Source organism: Coenobita brevimanus, chromosome 79 (assembly GCF_032717465.1).
Source record: "Coenobita brevimanus isolate Jiangsu-jjx chromosome 79, ASM3271746v2, whole genome shotgun sequence".
NCBI lineage: Eukaryota > Metazoa > Arthropoda > Malacostraca > Decapoda > Coenobitidae > Coenobita > Coenobita brevimanus.
The window spans coordinates 25,695,539-25,709,548 of NC_137032.1; the positions used below are offsets into that span (position 1 = coordinate 25,695,539).

Sequence of the window (14,010 nt, forward strand, 5' to 3'; positions counted from 1 at the left end):
ACTGCATGATCCCTTTTGCCGAATGGAGGGTGATATATTAAACTGTCAATATCATTTTCTTGCCTAGTAAATATTAGATCTAGCATTGAAGGTACATCGAGTCCTCTTTTTCTGGTGGTTTCCCTCACATGTTGTGTTAGGAAAAACTCTTGCACGAGATCCAGGAGCTTTTGGTCCCAACAGCTTTCTTGGCTAATTATATCTAGAGTATTCCAATTTATATTTGTATTAAAATCTCCAGTTAGTATAATTCTTTCCGATTTCTCTTCCATTTTATGTAGTAATGATCTTAAACTCTGAATTGTACTCTCTGCCAGGTCCTCATATTCGTCTCTTTCCCATGTGTTTGATCTGGTTGGCATGTACTGTACATATTGGCTACAATTACTATCCCTTCAGATGTGTTGATCTCTACTGCAATCAGTTCTACTTGTGATGGTATATCTAGTTTTATTTCATTGACTTTTAGATTTTTCTTAGTTAATATTATAATTCCTTTTCCTTTTTTTTTAAATTTCTGTCTCTTCTCCGTATATTATATTCCTCTAAGTTTAGTATGTCAATGGATATCCTTGGTGTTAATTTTGTTTTAGTTAGGCATATTATATGTGGTTCATTTTCTCTGACATAATCATTCATCTCTAATAATTTAGATACCATTCTATCCACATTTGAGTACATCAACGTAATCATCTTGTTTATATACTTGTCAGGACATGGTTCTACTACCTTCCTCCTTTTTATTCCCTCCTGGTTATGTACCACTTTCGTACCTGCAATCCTATTACTTTGTAAAAAAAAAATGTGTTCTTCTCCTCTTCTGATCTTCTCTCATTTTTTGTTTTTGCTTCTTCTCTTTCAGTAATTCCAGTTCCTCTTGTGTTAGGCATCTTTTTATCCATACATTTTTGAACTCCTCTTTTTCCATGAGATTCTTTACATTTTTTAGTATCTCCTTCACAGTGTTTACACTCTGGAAAGTCAACTTTAGAGGTCTTGACTTGCTTTTCTCGTATTACCCTAACCTTTTGTGTTCCTCTATGTCTTTACTACAGATTTCCTCTGTTACTTCTTTCAGTAAGCTCATTACATTTGTCATCTCCTTTTTGTCTCTTGTGATCTTGTTTTTTACTTCTTCCTCTTCTATACCAGTGATTACTATAGATTTGTTGATATCTACTGAATCTCTGACTAACTTTGAGTTGTTTTGGATTATTCTTTTCATCATCGCCAGACGCCATGTATCCCAAACGGGGTGGACGAGGGCTTAGAGTTAATTGTTTTACAGGGAGGGGCACTAATCCTCCACCAACCCCACGTGACACGTAGGGATGCCAACAGCATCTGGTGTTCTCAGGCGGTCACCCATCCAAGTACTAACCAGACCCAACGTTGCTTAACTTCGCTGATCGGACGGGAAGCAGTGTACTCAACGTGGTATGGCCGTTCACTTCCTGTTTAATGCTTTTTTCTTCCACCCTTGTTTCTAAGTCTTTCTTTACTTTCACAATTTCAGCATACGTGGTTTCCATATCATTTTTGTAGCTTTGCACAACTTCATTCACCTGTGTTATCATCTCCTCAATATCACTGCTCTGGTCTATCAGACTGCTTACTTGCCTAATTATCTCCGTATCATTTTTGAACTCTTCCATAATACTCTCGTGATTGACTACTGTACTTGCCATTTCACTCATTTTCCTCCTAAGTGTACTCAATTCCACTGTTAATTCATTGATGGTTGTGTCTTTCTTGTTGACGTCCCTTCCTATTTTTCTATTTCTTCCTTTTGCAAGTGCATCTGCTTCTTTATTTCATCAATTTCATTTTTGAAAGCCATCTCTAGTTTGTGTACACGTTCAACCAGTCTATTGTGAATCTCCATTTCAACCAGTTCTTGGTAGAAATCATCATCTTGCTTTCTACCTTTATCCCTTTTCTTTTCCAAATTTGCTTTACTAAAGTATGTGTCCATTTTGCAATACTAAAAGTACAGAGTACTTACATTCCCTTGGGCCTTTGTAGTCTAAACAAACATCAGCTGACTGAACGCATTCTTTCGCCACTCGGTTCTCTTTTCTGTTTAAACAAGTCTTGTTTAAACTTTTTATTTTTTTTTAATAATAAAAAACCATTTAGTCTAACTTGGTACAGAGCTTGACTCATATAAAGATACTAATTTAGGTAATGCTACTGGCCGTGCTGGCTCGGTGGAGTGCTGTCGGCGAACGTCTTCACTGCTTGGTGTCTCCTGTGTGTGTGTGTGTGTGTTATGATGAACTATTCATTTATGTTCACTATTCATCGTCTGTTTCAAGTTTCAAAGTACATTTTTCTTTGTACCCTTGTAATAAGCTGGTTTCCTTTCACGTCTGATGTCTTGTCATCAGACATGAGAGGAGTAAGTTTCCAGAGCCAGATTATGCCAGGATGTGTGGGTGGATATGTTGACCAAGGCTGGAGGAGGGGGCGTGAATATATAACCAAAGGCTTAGGGTGCGCGACTCGAAATGAGTTGAGAACCCCTGCCTTAGAATGATTCAGTCAAACGTAAAAATCTTTTGAGGAAGTAATGTACTGAGACTCTGAAAGGATGGGATATGAGATTATCATTTGTACTGGTTGCACCTAAGCTGAATCATTATGCTAGTGTCCATCTGAACTTGTTTTTGGTCACGAGGTGAGACGTTGCCTGATATTGCCGAGAACACTGACTGTCAAAACGATGCAGCATATTTGCTCTGCCAGGTGTCTTATTGCAGGTAAAAGTTTTCTAAGACCTGAAAAGTTGTCAGAGCTGATCTGGAACTTTCTCCGAAAAAGATGATATTCTGATATGATTCCAGCAAATTATTTAGAGGCCATGATTTCCAAAGAGGACACCACATGTATTGTTATCCATGCAAAGACAGTTACTGGATGCTAAGTTCGCTTAACCATACCCATACCAAAGGCTAAGAGATTTAAACAAAAGGGTGGCTATTCTGGATGTGAGAAGAGTTTCCCAAATGCGCCATGTGAATTATAATGAAGAAGTACTATAATGGTAATTAGAAAAGCATATCTATATATGTATGTATGTGTGTATGTATCTATCTATCTATCTATATATACATATATATATATATATATATATATATATATATACATATATATATATATATATATATATATATATATATTCTTCCACGGAGATGGTTGAGAAGTAGACTAACCATAGACAACACTTGCAGCTGGGGAGAGAATGTGATATACACTACAGAAGCCGGTGCTTGACCGACTTCCAACTTTCGAACTTAACAACAGAGAATGGACCTGGCTGCTGTGTTTAGTGAATATCAGGGAGTGTTTGACACAACTGATCTATTGGCCTTGACTCGGCATGATGTGGATGTCAGAGCTTGCTGTCCTGTATAACAGTGCTTGGCCACTGTTTTTGTTTCACAGCATATTATTCAATTATTGAATTCTTGCTGCACACTGAATGTTTGGTATGATAAGTGTCAGCACTGGATAGTTATTTTTACTTTTCTTAACCGGCCCTATCCCGATCACTTTTCCACCACTGACTCCCCCTAATCCCGACCATTTTTGGATTTTTTTTTTTTTTTGCTTAAACCTCCGCTTTTGGGGAGAAACATCGACAAATTATAGAGAAATCGCTCACCTGAGGTTTAAAATACTCGATACAGGTAGCAGTACCTCCTCACCTTACTGTGTTTTCTATCAGGCTGGCTCCAAACAAAACGAGTTCTATGGAAGGGTAACCATTCCACACCACTCATAAACGGTATTTATTTATTTATTTGGTACAAATTTATATGTAGTACGAGAGTATATTGGTTTTCACACAGTAATAATGGCAATATAAGCATTGTTTCACTCACAAAACACATCAACATACCTGACCTTTTTGGCCAGCATTACCTGATCATCATTTCTGACTGTTTCTTCCTCTAATGCTATGTAAAGTTTGTCCTTCACATTGTCATCGATTGGGGAATCACTCTGGCCTTGAATTTCGTACTGTGGCACGACATGTCTTTACTGGCCAGGTCACTGGTAACAGGTGAAATGCCGGGACAATGGCGTGCGGGGGGGGGAGGTCATGCTGGGTAAGGCATTGTCTCTGCCTGGCATCTTGTAGAGGAAGGTGTCCTGTGTATATATACCAAAAATCACTCACGAAAATTGAAAATTGTGCAAATTAGGGACCTTGCAATTGATTCGTGTTTACGTACATCAACGGGATTGGCAGTGACAAAATGTGTGAACGTTCATTCACGTCAACGGGACGTGGCGGGTTAACAAATGAAAGGAAACAACAGTTTAAAGGTTCAAAGAATTTACACATTATGAAATAAATATTTTGAGTACATGCAATATTATGCATTTGTTTTCTTAACATGAGATAATATTTTTGAAATGCCCACCGCGACGAGACACCACAGCCCACGGAAGAGCTCTGAGAGCTTGTGCAATACCTAGGCAGTATGGGCCTATGACCCCTACTACCTTGCGCCCCTATTCCTCGCAACAGACACGACGAGAACTACACAGTGCTTATACATTACCCTCCAGCCAAGTCAGCTCATGCCAGGTTCGGGGTGGGGCTGATACTTCAGTCCCAGACAGCACCCGAGTGACAGCCACTAGCCGCACTAGGCTCGAGATGGCCAAAAGCTGCTCACTAGCTGCATCCACTCCTTCTGCAGAAACCACTACAGCCACTAGCCGCACCTGGGGAGAGACAGCCACCTCCTGCTCTCCTTCGCAGCTGCCTCTGGGAGCTGGACCTCGGTGACGGCCATTCCCTCCCCTCACAGGACCTCGATGACGGCCATTCCCTCCCCTCACAGGACCTCGATGACGGCCATTAGCCGTACCTGTGAGCAGGTGATGACCACCAGCTGCACCCAGCCCACAGTCCACTCAGAAAACAAAGCCCCGGCAACGGCCACTAGCCGCACCAGTGGACAGGTGATAGCCACTAGCCACACCTCGCCCTCAGTCCTGCCAAGAAGCCAGGCCCCGGTGACAGCCATTAGCCGCACCAACAGAAGGACGGCACTAGCTGCCCTACCCCTATTGCCCTTGGGACCTCAGCGACGGCCACTAGCTCCACCAGGGTGAGACCAGACACCACCCGTCTCTCGCCCCCGTTGACTTCCCCTCTTGAGGACGTCCCTTGTTTGGCCCACCCCTCCTGCAGCCGAGTGGGACGTCCCTCCTGTTCTCCCCACAGAGGCAGCCCCCAGGAGGAACTTTGCCTGGAGGAGGTCTGGCAAGGCCCCATCATGACTCTGGGAGTACAAGTAGTCCAGTCTTAAGGACTGAACTCCCCACCGAGGCCCCACTAGGAACGGGACCCTCACCATGCCGCCCAGCAGCCCATCCTGGACAATGTGGCCCCTGAGAATAGTCCCGTGCCCTCTAAGGAAAGGCACACCTGATGGGACCCCTCCCACACCTAGCCGACACCTATAGACAGCCCGAGGTCTCAGCAGCCTCGACAGAGTCCTCCAGTCCAGACAGTGCCTTTGAACTTGTATAGTGTATTGTGTTTAATTTGTATTGACATTGTGTTCAGTGTTGTGTGAATTTGAAATAATATACGTGTAAGGTTGGTTGACCTGAGTTTTTTTGCCCTGTTCCTCTCACAGTGTATTCTAGTTTCGGTCTCAAAAGAGAACCCCGGCTCAGCAGCTAGTGTCTCTAGGACAAGAAGTCAACCTAAAAACACCTAGCATAACACTGGTGGCCAAGAGTGGTTCTTGACCCAATCAGTATATAGAGTGGAGAAAAACAGGGATGTTTAGGAAAATGGCCACCAAACCTCATGTGCAATATACCAAATTTGACCCCAAGCAATGTGATATTAACACATACGTATCCATGGTCAAACCACTCCTGGGCATAGGGTTCAAGGACGACAGGCAGAAGATAGCAGTTACCCTGCCCACCTGGGCAAAGCAGTGGCAAGTATTGCACCCAAGACCGTCCCAGAGCTGACATTGGCAAACTTCACCCAAATAGTGACCCAAGCCATCATGCCATCCTTGGGGAAAGTCGTACCATTATCACAGCTTGACCCTAACTTACGATGGCGACCTGGACGATACACTCATCCAAGACAGGCGGATCATCACTGCCGCATACACAGAAACCGATACAGCAACCCAGGAACAACACATGTTTAACACACTCTTAAGGATCCTCCCCAGCGTTATCTGAGAACATTTTACAATACATGACCCAATAGGAGACCTAGATAGAGATATCCAACTGGTACAATGTCTCCTAGCCGCGTGCTCCACCCCGCAGCACATTGGCGCCATGAGTAAATTACCACTCAGAAGACGGCAATACACCTCACAAAGCATGGACGCTCCCTGCCCACGCACGCCCTCCACCAATGCCCAACTTACCCAGGGCCCACCCCAGCAAATGATGCCCCACCCCCAAGGAAAAGACAAATCTTATTTCCATCAACCCATGGGAATTCTCTGCTTGCAGCCACAGATGTCCCCTCCATGACATCCGAGAGCAGCTCAAAACTGCCTAGTACAAGGCAGCCATCCAGGGGTGCCGAACGGTCTCATCCCTGGATAACAAGGGCACCGAAGATGATGCCTCATCAGCCGAATGTGCTGACCCCAGGGAAATGGAGCCAGAGGAAGACTAGATCCTCAGCAGCTGGATTTTTAGGCCCACTCCCATACCACCCCATGGTGGCAGGGGCCACCTCACAGAAATACTGCCCTTGTCTATGATAAGATGAAACTGAATGGGGTGAAGGAGGCAAGGTTACTGGTCGACACGGGAGCAGCCAGGTCTTGCCTCTACAGCCACTTTTACTCCTGTCACAAATTGGCTTTCGACCTGTTTTTCTCTACCTCAGCTCATCTCGTAGATGCAGGGGATGGCCCATACGTTGGGAGACCCAGGCCCTGCATGCTGACACCCACAAGCAAGTCTCTGTCCAACACAAGTTCATCATTTTTTACTTGACCTGCCCTGCATATGATGGTTACCTGGGGCTGGACCTCATGCAGAAGCTACATACAAACATCGACTGTCACAAGCAACGGCTCCAGTTCCAGAAGCCTCCAGATCCCTCCCCCCAGCCACTCTGCATGTGCATTCCTCTGCCCCCCCTCTTCACCCTACCCCCCCTCTCCCTGCCACGTCCTCCACTCTGCCACCTACTTCCCCTCCGCAACTCCTCCACACCCCACCTTCCCATCAACCATAGCCTCCGCCCTGATGATTCCCCCACACCACGAGGCCTGGCTACACCTGAATAGGCCCACTGGAGCCTCCGTCCTGTTTTCCCCCAACCTACTGCCCAGAACCCTCTTATCCTGCCTACTGTCTCCCACCTTCCTCCCCCCCCCCCTCATTGGGGCAGTAAGCATCACAAATGTCTCCAACACCCGCCTCACCCTGCCCAAGGGATTAGTGGTGGAAGAAACGGAGGAGGCACAGCCTTGTGCAGCCCCCACTCCCCCTCTGCCACCCGACCCCCCCCTACCTGAACACCTCTCACCCCACCAAGCGGACAGCCTCCGCCACCTCCTCCTGGACTTCCAAGACCTCTTCGCGTCAGGACCCGCAGGTTGGTTTACCCGAGTTTTTATGCCCAGTTCCTCTCACAGTGTATTCTATTTCCTGTCTCGAAAGAGAACCCCGGCTCAGCAGCTAGTGTCTATAGGACAAGAAGTCAACCTAAAAACACCTAGCATAACAATTTGAAACCGATTTTTTTTTTTCAGAAGATAAATCCAGGCAGTTATACCGAGACAGGTCATTAATTGAATATATATATATATATATATATATATATATATATTTGCAGCGCCAAGTAAAATAAAAAAAAATCATTTACGCTTTCAGTAATAATAATGTGAAAATATATTTATTAGAAAATATATAGATGTGATACTCTCACTAAAAGGTTAACGGGAAACTGGTGCATGTTTTGAGGAAAACCGGTGCTTAATTTCTGGTTCTGTTGCAGATACACTCACACGACTTTTCTAATCTGGTAACTTCAGATATGATTTTTTTTTTTTTCCTTATCCTATAAGTGTTAGTGATGTCAAAGTTAGTTAACATAAATTTTTTGCTGCAAATGACATCACGTCAATAGCACACACTGAGATAGCTGGGTACTCTCTTTTCAGCGCTCCCCAGAATATGTCAAAGGGTGTTTTACTGAGTATAAGTTTGAGGTTACAATAATTCTTAATATTCAGAATTTCCCCTGTGCCTTCAAAAAGGGACAAGCAACTGATACTTCAGCAGTTGAAGCAAAAGGATCACAGACTGAGTGACACTGTTTTATATAACTCATGACTTTTCTGCCACGATATCTCTTCCGAGAATAGCTCAGTGTTCGGGTAAACTGTTATTGTAGTAGAACTAAAACACCAGCAGCCAATGCTCCTACATGTGCAAGACTCAACGGGCCAAGGTACATCATACTGAATGACTTGCACACACACTCTTGCATGTTTTACCTATGTCCGAATGAGACGGTTCCTAGTGACAGTTTCATAAGTAACCTACTCGTATTACAGAAATATATGAAAATGAATAGTGAACTTTGCTACACCTGTGTATATACAATAGTTCCAGTACTACCTTGTATCTATTATGTTTACTTATATAATATTAATATTAATTTCCAGTAATTATTTTAAAGAGAGGGAGGTTACCAGATAACATGGGGTTACTGCGCCAATATCGGCTCATTCCGGGTTAGTACCGGTACCATCGGGTTGCAGCAAATCGCACCGTCGGGTTGTGGCAAATCTCATGTGACCTGCATTGGCTTAATACACAAAATACTCTTTCATTCCAATTTAGGCAAACCAGAATTGAAACAGAATATTGTTGCCAATGCCAGCTTATACTTGAATTGGGTCTATATAGTCAAACCCTTATCACACCATTTCCAGCTGTTTGTTTAATGTTTTCCTATATATATATATAAATTTTACAGTTTTTAAGTTAATTTAATTTTAGGTAGAGAACACTGAAACATAAAGTGGTTAGTCGATCGATGATCTTAAATATTCTCTTTTTACATGGAAATTAGAAAATTTTGCATTGTATTATAACTTTTCTGAATAATAATTGGTTATTTATTATTATTATTATTATTATTATTATTATTATCCGAAACACTGAATTTGCACTGAATTTTCCCCTTATTTTTCCGACTTTTCTTCCACTACCCGCATATAACGGAACTAAGGGAAAATGGCAAAACTAGGCACTGGACCGATTCCTGGCCATAATATTCTGTTTATATCGGGCCAATTATTGTAAAACTTGTGTTGGGCCGATATATAAATCAAACTTTTTTCCCGATACTGGGCTGAAACGGCAACCATACATTGGACCGATTCCTGGCAGCAATGGTTTTATACACACACACACACACACACACACACACATACTTTAGTAAAGCAAAATTGGAAAAGAAAAGGGATAAAGGTAAAAAGCAAAATGATGATTTCTACCAAGAACTGGTTGAAGTAGAGACTCACAATAGACTGGTCGAACGTGTAAACAAACTAGAAATGGCTTTCAAAAATGAAATTGATGAAATAAAGGAGCAGATGCACTTGCAAGAGGAAGAAATAGAAAAACTAGGAAGGGACGCCAATAAGAAAGACACAACCATCAGTGAACTAACAGTGGAATTGAGTACACTTAGGAAGAAAATGAGTGAAATGGCAAGTACAGTAGTCAATCACGAGAGTGCTATGGAAGAGTTCAAAAATGACACAGAGACAATTAGGCAAGTTGGCAGTCTTATTGACCAGAGCAGAGATATTGAGGAGAAGATAACACAAGTGAATGAAGCTGCGCAGAGCTACAAAAATGCTGTAGAAACCACGTATGCTGAAATGGTGAAAGTAAAGAAAGACTTAGAAACAAGGGTGGAGGAAAAAAGCATTAAAAAGGAGGTGAAAAGAATAATCCAAAACAATCCAAAGTTAGTCAGAGATTCAGTAGAGATAAACAAATCAATAGTAATCACTGGTATAGAAGAGGAAGAAGTTAAAAACAAGATCACAAGAGACAAAAAGGAGATGACAAATGTAATGAACTTACTGAAAGAAGTATCAGAGGAAATCTGTAGTAAAGACATAGAGGAACACAAAAGGTTAGGGAAATACGAGAAAAGCAAGACAAGACCTCTAAAGGTGACTTTCCAGAGTGTAAACACTGTGGAAGAGATACTAAAAAATGCAAAGAATCTCATGGAAAAAGAGGAGTTCAAAAATGTATGGATAAAAAGATGCCTAACACAAGAGGAACTGGAATTACTGAAAGAGAAAAGGGAGGAAGTAAAAACAAAAAATGAGGGAAGATCAGAAGAGGAGAAGAAGAATTTTTTTTTTACAAAGTAATAGGATTGCAGGTACGAAAGTGGTACACAAACAGGATGGAAGAAAAAGGAGGAAGGTAGTAGAACCATGTCATGACAAGTATATAAACAAGATGATAAAGTTGATGTACTCAAATGTGGATGGAATGGTATCTAAATTACTAGAGATGAATGATTATGTCAGAGAAAATGAACCACAAATAATATGCCTAACTGAAACAAAATTAACACCAAGGATATCCAATGACATACTAAACTTAGAGGAATACAATATATGGAGATGAGACAGAAATTTAAAAAAAGGAGGAGGAATTATAATATTAACTAAGAAAAATCTAAAAGTCAAGGAAATAAAACTAGATATACCATCACAAGTAGAGCTGATTGCAGTAGAGATCGACACATCTGAAGGTAAAGTAATTGTAGCCAATTTGTACATGCCACCCAGATCAAACACATGGGAAAGAGACGAATATGAGGACCTGGCAGAGAGTACAATTCAGAGTATAAGATCATTGCTACATAAAATGGAAGGGAAATCGGAAAGAATTATACTAACTGGGGACTTCAATACAAATATAAATTGGAATACTCTAGATATAAATAGCCAAGAAAGCTGCTGGGACCAAAAGCTCCTGGATCTCGTACAAGAGTTTTTCTTAACGCAAAATGTGAGGGAAACCACGAGAAAAAGAGGACTTTATGTACCTTCAGTGTTAGATATAATATTTACTAGGCAAGAAAATGATATTGACAGTTTAATATATCACCCTCCACTCGGCAAAAGCGATCATGCAGTACTAAATTATAACTTCAGGATAGCATATGACATAGTAAACAGCAATGACAGTTACAAAAAGAGCCTAAACTATAAAAAAGGGAAATTATCAAGACCTAAAGAAGTATTTCTTAGAAGTTGATTGGGAAAATGAGCTTAGAGGACAAGATTAAAATGCTGTATATAAAAAAAATTGTGAATTTTATGAAATAGGAGTCCAGAAGTACATCTCACAGCACAAAGAAGCAGATAAGAAAATACAGAAATGGTTCAATACAGAATGTAAAAAATCAAAAGAAAGAAGAGATTTGTTGTGGAATAGATACAGAAGACACAATAGTGAAAGGGCGTATAATAATTACAAACAGGCAAGAAACGACTATACAAGAATAAGGAGGGAAACCCAAAAACAGTTTGAGGAGGATATAATAAATAAAAGTAGTGATCAACCAAAGCTGTTTTACAGCTATATCAGAAGCAAAACCAAAGTAAAAGATATAATACAATCCATTACGGACGAGGGAATCACCTATACACAAGAGAAAGATATTTGTGAAGCACTAAATAAGAATTTCCAATCAGTTTTTACAGAAGAAAAAATTTTGAGAGGGACTATGTTGAACATGCATGCCCACACATACTACCAGATATACAAATATCAGAAAAAGTAATACAGGAGGAGTTAAGTAAATTAGACCGAGGAAAAGCAAGTGGTCCTAATGAAATTTCATGTTGGGTACTACGAGAATGTGCAAAGGAGTTAAGTAAACCATTATTTATAATTTTCAAGAAATCCTTGAGTCAAGGTAAACTACCTGATATTTGGAAAAAAGCAAATATTGTCCCCTTATTCAAGAAAGGAAATAGACAAAATCCACTCAACTACCGACCAGTATCACTGACCAGTGTTGTAAGCAAGGTATTAGAAAAACTTATAAGAAAAGCGTGGGTAAATCATCTAGAAGAACACAGTATGATAACAGAAAGACAGTTTGGTTTCAGAAAAGGAGAATCATGTGTTACTAATCTGTTGAGCTACTATGACAGAGTTACAAACACAATACAGGAAAGGGAAGGATGGGTGGACAGTATCAATTTAGATTTCAAGAAAGCTTTTGACACAGTACCACAACAAAGACTTTTATGGAAACTGTACCATCAAGGAGGAATTCGAGGCAAACTGTTTTGTTGGATGCAAGACTTTCTCATAAAAAGAGAAATGAGGACAGTACTAAGAGGAAACTAATCATCATGGAAAGAAGTGACTAGTGGTGTACCACAGGGTTCAGTACTGGCACCAATCATGTTTTTAGTGTATATAAATGATATAAACAGTAACACTGGAAATGAGAGCTATCTGAATATGTTTGCAGATGATGCAAAAATACAAAGGAGAATTACTAACACAGACTCTTGTAAAGAGCTACAAGGAGAATTGAATAAACTTCATGAATGGAGTAGTACATGGCAAATGGAATTCAATGTGGACAAGTGTCATGTAATCAAGTTTGGTAAAAGTGGAAAAAGACCTGATTGGGATTATAAGTTAGGAAATAAAACCCTATACACATCAGAAAGAGAGAAAGACCTAGGTGTGATTATCAAAAACAGACTATCTCCGGCTGACCACATCAGCGAGAAGGTACGGAACATGTATACACTGCTTGCAAATATGAGAATAGCATTCACATACATAAATGAAGACATGCTAAGAAGGATAATAACATCATTCATTAGACCAACCCTGGAATATGCATCAGTAGTCTTAAGTCCTCATCTCAAAAAGCATATAGACAAGACTGAAAAAGTTCAAAGGGCCGCTACAAGATGGATACCAAGCTTAAGGGACCTAAGCTACGAAGAAAGACTAAATAAACTGAATCTACCAACTTTACGGGAGAGAAGGAAAAGAGGTGATATGATAATGCTATATAAGTGCATATCAGGAAAGGAGAAAATAGACATAAATGATTACTTAACATATGGGGAAGCATCAGCAAGAGGACACTGCAAAAAAACTGCATAAGAAGAGAGGTGATAATGACGTAAGGAAATTCAGTTTCCCAAACAGAGCAATTGATCAATGGAATGCACTACCGAATGAAATAGTGTGTGCCAAAACAATTCACAAATTTAAGGATATGTACGATAAATATGGTTTAAGACACGGGACAGTACGAGCTTGACTCATTCCTGTAAAGATACAATTAGGTAAGAACACACACACACACACACACACACACACACACACATATATATATATATATATATATATATATATATATATATATATATATATATATATATATATATATATATATATATATATATATATATATATAATGGGCCTATTCGTGTAAATCATGTATTAGACGGATATATAAAAATAACTTTTTTCGAAAACTGGGTCAAGAATGGTCATTAAATGTTGGCCCAGTCTATGTACTGCTGATCAAGCCAATAAAGCAGATAACAACTGAGTGATATAATTATACATCATCCATCACAGATCATTTTCGTGTATTGGGTAATTGAAATATTTTTTATATACAGTAATATAGAAATTTCGACAGAGACGGAGAGTTTTTCACAGGCAAATGTCTTGTTATAAAACGAAAGTTGTTATTCTTTTTTTTTTGTAATGTTTTTGTGGAACTGAACTTGTTTTCAGCTTACTAGAGCATAATCGATAATATTAATATTAAAGAGGCGTTGATATACGCACAAAATATATACAGCTTGGTCTATAAAATGGTCAGAGTTGCACCATGGATTATGAAGGTCGTCTGTGGCTCAGTGGTCAGATGCACATATCTCATGTGTTGGA

At 40.3% G+C, this 14,010-nt stretch overlaps 1 non-coding gene across 1 annotated transcript; it reads right to left on the reverse strand.

Annotated features, from left to right (window-relative positions):
- Positions 1–1,332: 1,332 nt before the first annotated feature.
- Positions 1,333–1,451, reverse strand: LOC145409133 (5S ribosomal RNA). Its single transcript, XR_013899056.1, has one exon. It is a non-coding gene; the product is annotated as a 5S ribosomal RNA (ribosomal RNA).
- Between the last annotated feature and the right edge of the window lie 12,559 nt (positions 1,452–14,010).